This window comes from Pezoporus flaviventris, unplaced genomic scaffold (assembly GCF_033815535.1).
Source record: "Pezoporus flaviventris isolate CSIRO_AGI_PZ_B2104156 unplaced genomic scaffold, CSIRO_AGI_Pfla_v1 ptg000069l, whole genome shotgun sequence".
In the NCBI taxonomy this organism is placed as follows: domain Eukaryota; kingdom Metazoa; phylum Chordata; class Aves; order Psittaciformes; family Psittacidae; genus Pezoporus; species Pezoporus flaviventris.
The window spans coordinates 2,241,626-2,253,913 of record NW_026892617.1 but is presented as its reverse complement, the minus strand read 5'-3'; positions in this window follow the sequence as shown (position 1 = coordinate 2,253,913).

Below are 12,288 nucleotides of genomic sequence, written 5' to 3'. Positions count from 1 at the left end.
AAGAATGTAAAAGCAGCATTTCAGGGAGCATCAAAGGGTTGTGGAAGGCATCGTTAACCCACATCAAATGGAGGCCTGAGCAAGAGCCTCAGCAGCAGAAGGGAAAATCACGGCGCCCGGATCAAAAGGAATAAAATACCAAGATACGCAAGGTTTCTTTGCCAGGCAGAGATAACTAAAGGGAGCTTCAAAGGCATCGTCTGCGCTCATAACCGACTGATAAATAAATAAATAAGGCTGTTGGCTCTTTCTGAGCTCAGCACTAAGAGGGTGAGGAGCAGTGAAGGAGAGCTGGCTCCTAGCCCTGCTTGATGGGCACAACACGTGGGATTGCTCTTTGTCTTCCTGTCTCTGCCCATGGAACAACAATAATCATAGAGGGATAGAATGGTTTGGGTTGGAAGGGAGCTTAAAGCTCCTCCAGTCCCAAAACCCTGCCACGGGCAGGGACCCCTTCTACTAGAGCAGCTTGCTCCAAGCCCCTGTGTCCAACCTGGCCTTGAACACTGCCAGGGATGGGGCAGCCACAGCTTCTCTGGGCACCCTGTGCCAGCGCCTCAGCACCCTCACAGGGAAGAGCTTCTTCCCAATATCTCATCCAACTCTTCCCTCTTCCAGTTGGAAGCTGTTTCTCCTCATCCCATCCCTACATCCCTTGTCCCAAGCCCCTCTCCAGCTTTCCTGCAGCCCCTTCAGGCACTGGAGCTGCTCTCAGGTCTCCCCTTCAGGAGCCTTCTCTTCTCCAGGCTGCCCCAGCCCAGCTCTCTCAGCCTGGCTCCAGAGCAGAGCTGCTCCAGCCCTCGCAGCATCTCCATGGCCTCCTCTGGCCTCACTCCAACAGCTCCACGTCCCTCTTGTGCTGCTGCCCTTAGAGCTGAAAATATATAAATATATAAATTACCTGGAAATGGGTGCAGGGGTAAATAAATACTCGATGGGAAGCACCAGTGGAGGTTTTGCCTTTTCTAAACATTAATTTCCTGTGCATGGTCCAGGAGTCTCATGCCCAGAGAGTGGCTTGACCCAGTGGCAGAGCATCCTGTGCTGCCCATCCCTGGCACAGAGGAGCCTGTGGCTCCACACTGCAGAACCCCAAGTGCTGCCCTCCTCCCTTTGCTGTAAGCCTGCTCCCTTTGAGCCTGCTGTGACACCCGCCTCCCAAGTGCCATATTAAAGAGGCTATTAAAAGACTCCCAGAAGTGTGAGTTTTCACACTCCTGTTACAGCTGAGCCTGCTGGCAGTGGCACTCAGAGCTCATTGAGAGCCCTGTTATCGAAATATGAAACTCATTATTTGGAAGTAAGCTCTTTCTTTTCCCAAAGTATGTTCAGAAAATGACACATCAGGCATCTTTTTCCATTCATGAGTTCTCCCTTTTCTCTGTGTTCGGAGAAATCACCGTGGATTTCATTCTTTGGGACACTGGGGTTTAACTTGGGAGAAAGCTCGCATGGCAGTGAGCACCGGGAAACCATCACCCATGCCACAGCAAGGAGAATGTCCTTTCAATCCTTATCCCAAAGGACTGACCCTGCACCATGGGATCACAGCTGCTTCCAAAATAACAAACCTCCAAGGGAATGGGAGTACCCGGCAGGATGAAGCAGTGGGGCTTGTGCCCACTGGGACAGCACGGCAGCTGATGGTCCTTCCTAACACACACATCCTGATGGTGCCTCAAAAGCAACCAACGGACCAATGTCATTGAGAAAAGGCTTTACCCATCACCTCCTGGTTCTGACAGCGTTGTGGGGTGCAGGCGAGACACCCCAGGCTGTTTTGGTTTAATCCCAAGAGCTTCATATTCCTCCTCTCCTTCCTATGCATGAGGAGATCACGCATTACCCCAAAACATGGGTGCAGGCATGACAGCCATTCCCTTTAGAGGCAGAACCCTGTTTGGGATGTTTTGCTGGTTTTTGGTCTTTCTTCCCATCAAGAATAAACTGCAGCAGCAAGTCCACAACTGCTGTTGAATAAAGGAGGCAGTTCTTTCATCTAAAACAGCAAACCCACAAAATAAGCAGGGAAACAGCTTGGCTTAAAAACTCCCACCAAACTGCAGGTTATTCTGTTTGAAAGAAACGAGCCTGTTCTAAATCTCCCATCTGACAGCTCAGGTTTGCCTGGTAGGGATCAAAAGATGCGTTTCCTCCAGTGTCTGGAAGCAGCAAGGCACAGAGGTGGTCTGTGAGCCCTGGCAGCACTGGGCCGGTTGTGTGCCCGCTGGCTTTAACCAGAGGTCACTCGGGCTTATTGGGTCTTTAAACCAGTAATGATGAAGGTGAAATAACAGCACAGCAGAAGGCAGACTGAGCTGCCTGCACTCTGCAAACAGCCAGAGCCCTCTTCCTGCTGGGGTAACCAAAGCGCATAAAGAGCCCGTTTAACACTGGAAATGAAGCCAAATAGGAAGAAATTTATTCATGGCTTTTTTGCAGGTTTTGGGTGGGGACCTGCAGGGGGGATTTCAGTGTAAACCTGCCCACCTTTGCTTGTGTTGACCCTTGTTTGATGTGAAGGAAAGGGAAAAGCAGCAGAGCTGCAGACAGGCAGGCAGAATGGGTTTGTGTGTCCTGAGAAAACAGGGCAGCAGAGCCCTTCCTGATTAAAGATGCTCATTGAAGGGAGACACAAACGCAGATGCTGGAACAAGCAGGCTCCTGCTCAGCTCAGGGTCTCACTGCTCTAATCCAGCACTGTCAGAAGCAGGGGTCCACAGCTCCTCCAGCTCCCTTCATTTTTCCATCCTCACAGTGTTTTTATTCTGATCCTTCAATGGTGTGAACTCCTCTTAGTGAGCAACTCCCTCTAGGACTGCTGCCCTATGAACTCCAGTTCTCTCTGGAACACTGGGGATTATTTTCCTGCTGGCTTTTTCCCTTTGTTCATTTTCTCCTGGATTCCCCAGTGTGTTTGCAGCATTTACAAGGGAAAATGATCCATCTTTCTCTGAGCGTGATGGTCTTGGTGCTGCAAGCAGTGCCAGCCCTGCCTGTCCTTCCTTGGCCAGCCCCGATACCCAAGAGAGGGGAGCAGGAGGTGGCTTTCTCCTCTTTCTGTTTAAACCACCAGGATTTATTGATGTGGTTTCTTTTCAACATGTCTACATGACAAATATCACCCTCATGCTCTACAGCATCCCCACAGCCCTTTGCCAAAACCAGCAAAGCAGAAAGAGACCTCCTTGTGCTGACATTAAATAATACACTTTCCCCACATGCAGTTTCATATCCGAGCGTTTTCTCATTCATAAATGCCTGGCAGTGGAGAGGAAAAAGGTGAGGAACCAGGAGACGTGGTCTCATCCAGACTCTGCTCTTTCCTGGTGGCCACGCTTTCTGAGGAGGCTCCTGAAGGTTGCCCCTACCTTCCATGGAAAAACAGTCACAGAGTAATAGAATGGTTTGTGTTGGGACACTAAAGCTCATCCAATTCCAGCCCCCTGACCCCTTCCACTAGAGCAGCTTGCTCCAAGCCCCTGTGTCCAACCTGGCCTTGAACACTGCCAGGGATGGGGCAGCCACAGCTTCTCTGGGCACCCTGTGCCAGCGCCTCAGCACCCTCCCAGGGAAGAGCTTCTGCCTAAGAGCTCATCTCAGTCTCCCCTCTGGCAGGTTAAAGCCATTATCCAAGGATTATTCCAGCCAACAACTTTTGTACCCTTATTTTATTGCTGAAAGGTTTAGGAATGTTTACTGTCATCTCAGCTGTTTCATGTTCTTTATGGCTTGGATATTTATATATATGTGCAGCCACCTCCTCTAACAAAACAGAGCAGTGCAGGTGAAAAGCCAGGAAGGGTTAAACAGTTCAAGGGTTAGATGGGGACATATTCATCAGAAAAGGTCTAGAGCCATCACTCCCCCCCCCTGCACCAGCCTTGGGAACTGGAGATGAAGGATGGGAGGCACAAAACTGCCCTGATGGGTTGAAGTGTTACTTCCAGTGCTGGGTTAAAGCATCCAGCCTGTGGGAGCTGGTGTTTGAAGGAGAGCACATTTACATTAGAAAGGGTCAGATCCAGGTATAAATTTATAGATCTTATTTCAATGCCATCTTTAAAAGCTGGTGAAAACTGTCCTTTGAAGAGCCAACTCCTGTGATAACAGACCTGTATCACACTTGTGAGAAGCTCCCCCCTTCACAGAGCAGGGATGGCAGAGCAGTGCCACGGCATTCCCCTGGGATGCTGGTGGGGTATAAACTGTCCCCACACAGACCCAACAGGCTGTGAGAGCCCAGCAAAGCAGCTTAGCTTCCATGCTTGGGAGTGTTCATCCCATACAGATCCAGGAGATGATTATTTCAATTCTGGGTATAATAAAATACGTAGGGACACATGCTGCCAAATTGCTGCCTGGCTGCACTGCTCAGAGCCTGTCTCCATGGGAGATAATGCAGTTACTCCACAGCTAAAATGATGCACAGAGGTATAGGAATTTGGCCTGTCGTGCTTGAATTACTGCCTCCCTAAAACTGTGTGCCAAGGAAGTGAAGGGGGGGGGACAGGACGGGATGGGACGGGACACCAAGAACAAATAGGCTGGGCAGCAACTGGATTGAGAGCAGCCCTTAGGATGACTTGGGGGTGTCGGGTGATGAGAAGCTCCCCATGACCTGGCTTTAGTGTGTGACTGAGCCCAAAACCCCTCCCTTGACCTGCTCCCCATGCTCTGGGGATGCAGCACAGTTTTTCTTCTCCTGGCCTCATTTGAGTAACCTTGAAGACATCCTTTACCTCCTTTGCAGCTCTCAGCAGCAGAATTGGGCACCCTGTTGCTGGTCCAAAGGCACATTTGCTTCCTTGTCCAGCATCCGTTTGAGCTCCAACCTTTCTGATCCTTGTTTTTCCTATAGTGGTATCCCTAAGAGCAGGAGCCATGCAGGGGGGATGTTGCTGGAGGAGTGACCAGCCTCACATACTCCTCGGGAGGGCTGAGCAGCTCCACTTGGTTGTGCCTAGAGCTTGGGGGGGCTTTGCCATCCCCAACCCAGGGTGCCTTGCACACTGACCTCATTGAGACTTATTGAGCAGGAATATCACAGTCAATACTAAATGAAGCGCATAACAGCCACATTTATGCCTCTAATTTAATTAATTTATATGAAGTTATAAGAGCATCCATACGTTGCTGCCCGCTGACACCAGCAAACACTCACAGAGCTTCCCCCCAGTCCACGTATCCTGGGGGCCCCCAAGCGAGGAGTGTGCAAAGTCTGCAGTAAAAAGAGATAGATTGGTCCTGAATTCAGCTCCTGTTAAGTCGTGTGATGGCTGCTGCTGGCAAACCCCCATATTGTCTGAAAGGCTGCGTTAGTTCTTATGGGGAAGCTATTTAAATAGAAATCAATAAAAGCAATGTGTAGAGAAGGCAGGGCTGGGGGTGGCTTTGACCCTCCCCTGCTCAGCTGGGCTTGGTGGGGAGGAAGAGGAGGGTTTGGCTGCTGCGGCTGGGTGAGCTGGGTCCCTGGTGTCGCTGCACCTCCCTCATCACCTCAATGCCTCCGGCGCTCGCAGCGTGGGCTCGGTGCGGTGGAGCAGTACTTACAAGTCACATTTCATCCAGAGCGACCGTAGCCCGAACAAAATGACTCCCACAAAATGCAGATGAACTGCAGTTTCTTTCCCCCCAACCACAGTTATTCTGTCGCTGGTGGATTTATGTAGCTTGGCTGCAGGTTTTAATTGCTGTTTGCATACACAGCAGTGTTACATCCAAGCGCTAAAAGGGTATTTCCATTTTACATCCAAATCGGAGCCACTGCAGAGAAATCATTGCTATGTGTGTTTTGATACCAGCTACATCTTAATCTGCCCTTAGAGCTGCTGAGAAAGGACTAAGTATATTTGCTTTATTTGAAGCACTTTGGAAGATACCCAGTGAAGCAGAAAGGAAACCAATACCAAGGCTCTGTGTGACTTTTGGCTGGGAGAAAATCACAGAGTTCCAGCCTGGTTTGGGTCGGAAGGGACCTTAAAACTCATCCAGTTCCAACCCCTGCCACAGGCAGGGACACCAGGCTGCTCCAAGCTCAAAATGTAATTCAAACTTGTGTCATTCCAGCGGGATGAAGGAATATTGCCGCATCCCTCCGGAGGGGCGCTGGGATGGGCTGTGGCTTCAGCCCTGTGCCCCTGGTTTGGCTCCTGGTGATTCAACGCCACCAAGCCTTGGGGACAGCGGAGGTAGCTCTGGGACCCTGGGCAGGTTCACACTGGCAGCTAACTCCAGTGCCATACACCATCCAGGTGCCTTTTCCCCCATCCTTTTCCTCTCTTTTCCCTCTTTCTTACTCCCTGGTTGATCAATTATTGAATCCATTTCATCCCTGCGCAGGGCTCCCTGAAGTGAGTTGGTTTAAATTAAATACATTTCTCTTTGAATCAACTCGAGTCCCTGGGAAATGTTTAGCTCTGCAAATGAGCTCATTTGAATGTCGGAGGTGTACCTGAAGCTTGCCTGCGCGTTTTTAGCTTGTTTTGATTATTTCGCAGCTCGTTCCGCTTTGTTCCAGGTTCAATCTTTCCCCGCAGCAGTGCCCCGTGCACTGATTCACCTGAATCATTGCAAAAGGAGCATATTAAAGGGCCTCACACGAAATTTCCTTAGAGAATTGAGGTGGGTTAACTGTCTGTATCCGATTGCGCTGGTTTGTTTGGAAGGCTTCTAGCAACCATCCATTATAGTTCTAAGGCTGAATGATGACTACGGTTGCACTAGAAAAAAAGAAAAGGGAAAAAAAAACCCCAAAGAAGAGCATTTTCTATGAATAACTGCGCTGGGGTATTTAAAGCACTGTTGGCTGCGCATTTATCAGGCTGCCTGTGCTGAAAAATACATTTCTTCTTTAATAACTTTTATATCCCTTGTATGATGTGGGTTTTCTTTAATCCTCTAAGTATCTTTGGAGGAGACAACAAAACATCTCACTACGGATTACCGCTCCCAGTATGCAAACCACCCCTTCACCTTCCAGGCACGCAGGTGGAAACAGGTATTCCTGCAGCAGAGAACAGCCTTGGTTCACCTCTGTCACAGCAGAATGAGTCCCGGCTATGGGGCAGAGGCTGTGGGAGCCCTCGGGACACAGCAGCATAGGGAGCAAGCACCAAGTGAGGGTCACTGCAGGCATGGGCAGAGCTGACATCCCCTATGGAGACAGGCTGGGAGAGCTGGGCTTTTCCCCCCTCATCTTAAACAAAAAGAACCACCCCATTTACTCATAACCGAGTGCCCAGAACTCAGCTCTCAGTTTCCATCAGGCATTGGTACCTCTCAGCAGCAGGTGAAGCAGAGGGTTAAAGGGTAGGAAAGACAACTGAAAACAGGGGACTTCAAAACAGCTCCTGCAGCTCTGATGCTTCATCCTTCAAGCACACGCGCGTGCGGCATCACTCAGCAAGTGAGCGAAACCCTCGGGCTGTAAGGCACAAATTAAAAGTCCAGGATTGAAGTCAAAGTGACAAATTGGAGGAGGTTATTTCCCCGAGTGTGACGGTGATTTTCCTGTCCTTTTGTTTGCGAGAACATTTTCATCCTCTCTGCGCACCCAATTTTCACAGCGAGCTAATTGTTGTAATTACAACCCATTTTTTTGTATGTAAATTTAATTAAAACCCGGTTCCTCTTGATCACCAATGTTTAACCAGCTCATTAGGAGCATTTATCTTTATGAAAAGGCAAAAAGAAAACACCCAGACATTGGAAGCAGCGACGTGATGAGCTGCTATTGATTACCCTGAGACCAAGGGTCTGTATTTCATCTTTTGGGGGCTGGATGAGCATGAGGGGCCCTGTGGGATGGTGACGCTGATGGAGGAATAGAGCCCAAGCTCTGCCTGCTCACCTTGGCATCGCTGCTGTGAAGAAGGAGCAGTAGGGAGCAGGAAGCACATCAGAGCTGGGATGAGGATGTCCCAGCCTACAGATCTGCCTGGGGTGGGGGAACTCGCAAGCAGATGCATTGTGTAGCTGCACACCCCTGTGCTGATGTCCCTCTGGAAGAGGGGGGAGCCAAATGGAGGGATGGTGTTAACAGAGGGATAACGAGGCAGGAACAGAGGAATAAATTGAGGCTGGAAATCACAAACAGGTTTCTAAGCTCAAAGAGTGTAAATCTGGGTTGTAAAACCCTTCCAACAGCAGTGGAGGGAAAAAAGCCACTGTACTTCTAAGAAGTGATTTGATGACTTCCCACAAAGACTTGCAGGGAGCGGTGCTGGTGATGGGGAGCACTGAGCTTCTCAGGTCCCCTTTGGTCCCAGAGAGCCCTCAGGAGCCAGTACAAAGCAGCATAAGAGCCCGGGGCAGTTGTGCTGCCTTAAGCAGAACTTCATCCTTCTTTGCTTCAGTGGGACAAGGATGCTCCAGCCCCCCAGCTTCTGGAGGGAGTCACGGAGGGACGCCAGATGCAGTCGGGGCAGACATCCAGGGACAAAGAGAAGCCTTCCTCCACTCTCTAGGAAATACCAGCAGGAGTTACCCTGTGCTCAGCAGGGCTCGCGCACTCTGCTCCCTGGCTGAGCCAAGCACAGCCCTTGGAACAAGTATTGATTACTTGAACACAGCCTAATGAGAGGCAGGCAGCACCAGTGGAGGCAGTTAATTGCTTATTGTGCTTGCCTTTGGCTGGTCCCTGGTGAGGGTTTTACCAACGATGAATAATTCAACAGCCGCTGACACATAAGTAATATCTCCCGATTTGCATTGAGCATCCTTCATTAGGAGGAGGATGGAAACCTCACCTATCCACAGCTAACACCAGGGTAATGAGCACAATCAGTTCAGCTTCTTATTTGGGACCTGGAGGCATGACATGGCCTTCTGCAGGCAGAGGACGGGAACGTGCCCTGCTCCCAAAGGGAGCCCAGCCTCCTGTGGGGGGTGTGCGGGGCTGTCACCCCATCCTACACCATCCACACGTGGCCTCCAGCTTCCGTGACTACCAGCACAGCCGAGTGAAGGGCTGTGATTATGGAAATCCACCTTATTTCCAGCATCAGCCTTTTGGCATTTTAAATCAGCGAGCGCTACGCAGAGCTGATAATCAGATTTACTGATGGAGCTCCTCTCTCTCGGAGACCCAACAAATCCCTTTTAATCCTTTTCTTAAACTCTTTCTTACAAGTGCTTACAACAGGGTTTATCTTTCAGCTTTAGGTCTAATTTTGGTTTCCAAATGTGTTTTCTTTTCAAACAAGGCTGTAGTGGTACTTGTGATTTCTAAGTGGCTGAAGTGGAGCGTACTCCACATGCTCCACACACTCTACAGACATTCCACCACGCTCCCAACCCATGCACCATCCTGAAAAGGGCATCAAACCTGCAATGCCCCTGTGCCAAACAGGCTGGGAAAGGCACCCACATGGAGCTGGTGCCTTTGTGCAGGTTTGCCTTCACCGAAGGTGTCGTGGTTTAAGCCCAGCAAGGAACTCAGAGCCACGGAGCCGCTCACTCACTCTCCCCCTCTGCTCCCAGAGGGATGGAGAATGGAAAGACTGTAAATCCCATGGGTTGAGATGAGAGCAGTCCAGTAACTAAGGTATAACACAAAACCACTGCTGCTACCACCAAGAAGAATAATGATAAGGGAAATAACAAGGGGAGGGAATCTGATTGCTCACCACTAGCTGAGCACCAGGTTTCTGCTTCCCAGTTCCCAGCCACCATTCCCTCTTGGCCAGCATGGAGCCAGGGCATCTCCATGCTCCAGGATGACAGCATGGAGGGTTTTAGCTCAGGGATCTCTTTTAAGGAGAGATGGGTGGGTTTGTGGCATGTGCCATGCCAGGACTGAGACACAGCAGTCCCATGGCTTGTCTAGGTCCTTTCCACAACTGGGAAGATGCTCCCAATGGGAAAACCCCACATTTTTAACCTGTGGCAAATACTGGTGAGATAAAGGCAAGTAAGGGCAAGGAGCCTCTTGTCTTCTCACTGGCAGCAGATGGTTTTTGCACTGATCTTTGTGAGTAAAGTTACAGGTGACTTTTAAACCAGCAGACAGAAGTAAATCACCCATTTCATTCGGGGTTTTTTAAGGTAAGAGCACTACAGCCATGGCAACAAACAGTGAGGTTGTCCTGTGAGCATGCCCTCGTTGCATACCAACTCAGGTGCTGGCACAGCTTTTGGGATGGCGGCAAAGGATGTAAAAGTCCATCCTGAGTCACACCAATTAATCTTCACATCAGCAGCACCACTCACTGCTTCTCCTGCCTCTTCTCTCTGTGCTTTTCCAATCAGCCAGCTCAGTCTGTTCCCATAGAAACCAAGCAGCACATCACTACAGACTCGCGGCTTCTGGGGGGCTTTCACTTCTCATCAGCCCTTTATTCTACCCCTAAGAAAGCCACACCAAGAGCTCAAGTGGGGACATCCACTCTGCTTTGACTGCAAGCAGGAAATGAGGCTGAGTTGCGAGTGTTCCCATACACAGCACTAGGGAGCTCGGTTGACACCTCCCAGGGCTTGCATCTCATGAACCTATTCCATCTGCAGCTTCACCTTTTGCTCCTGTTGCCTGCAAACATGATCAAGTGAGTCCAGAGGAGGCCATGGAGATGCTGCGAGGGCTGGAGCAGCTCTGCTCTGGAGCCAGGCTGAGAGAGCTGGGCTGGGGCAGCCTGGAGAAGAGAAGGCTCCTGAAGGGGAGACCTGAGAGCAGCTCCAGTGCCTGAAGGGGCTGCAGGAAAGCTGGAGAGGGGCTTGGGACAGGGGGATGTAGGGATGGGATGAGGAGAAACAGCTTCCAGTTGGAAGAGGGAAGAGTTGAAGGAGATACTGGGAAGATGCTCTTCATTATGAGGATGCTGAGGCACTGGCACAGGGTGCCCGGAGAAGCTGTGGCTGCCCCATCCCTGGCAGTGCTCAAGGCCAGGTTGGACACAGGGGCTTGGAGCAAGCTGCTCTAGTGGAAGGGGTCCCTGCCCGTGGCAGGGCTTGGAGCTGGAGGAGCTTTAAGGTCCCTTCCAACCCAAACCACGCTGGGATTCAGTTTTTCTCCTCCTCGACTGTGACCCCTCTCCACTGCTCCCAGGAGCATCCCAGGAGGGCTTGGACCAGGCTTGGTCACCAGCAGCAGCAGATGCAGCTGCTCCCTGGTAATCTCCATCTATGCGTTTCAAAAGGCTTTGGAGAAAGAAGGCCACCCACCCTCGCCAAGCCCTTTATGCACTGGAAGTGGAGTTTAAGGCCTCCACTTCAGGTGCACATCACAGGGAAGGAGCTCTTGGGATCAAGTCTTTCTAAAGGTGCTTCTGGAAAAGCTCTTGGGATCCTGGAGGTCCCTCAGCAGGGAGGGCAGAGCTACCCATGGACCCCGCACCACTGGGGAGAGCAGCAGGAAAAACCAGGTTTCAGAGCCTCATCTGATGGAAAGCCTTGGATGTTTTGCCTGAAGTTTTGTTTTCCCATCCAAAGCTGCTACTGTAAATATTTGCCAGCAGCTATTCCCATCCCATTAGTGACAGGGCTTTGTGCAGGCTGCGTTTCTGAGGGAAATACTTTAAAAATCTGCTTGATGTATTCAAATCATCCCCAATGTGTTCGTTTAATTTGCCTTTCTTCTTTCAGGAGTGAAGCTCCTGCACATATGGCTATGCTTATGCAGTTGGTTGATTAGATTTTACATTTCCATGTGTAATTTATGGTAAATTGCCCACAGATTCATTAACCCCCCCCCATGTTTTAAATATGTCCTGAATAATCTCTTCTATGCGTTTTCTATAGAACAAAAATAGGGAGATTCTGTATTCTAAAGGGACACCTACTGATAAGAACACGTTGCATTCGTAGTAGTTTAAATGCTGGATACGGAAAATGTCTGTCTTGCTGGGATTTTAAAGCCCCACTAAAATGTATTTCAAGGAATCAATCAGTACTGAGTCAATGTACAAGAATTGCTTTAATAAATCTAAAGAGATGTGTCAAGCTCTAAGTGAATTGCACATTAAATAAAATCCGATTCTTTATCGAATGTATTGATTGTTGTCATTAAGAGCATATTTGTTACACTTTCTGAGCAGGGGGTTGATAGAAATAACAGCAGCAGCAAGCACTATGGAGCAGAAGGCTCTGGAGGGTTGACCTGCATGTCCCTGTGAGCCCTGCAATTCCTTAAAGCCATCGTCCTACCCTGGAGAAATCTCAGTCCTCACGTGTTTGTGCCATACGTGCCTCAACAGGCTGAGAAAACTGAGGCTGCTCAGCCTGGAGAGGAAGAGAAGAGAAGAGAAGAGAAGAGAAGAGAAGAGAAGAGAAGAGAAGAGAAGAGAAGAGAAG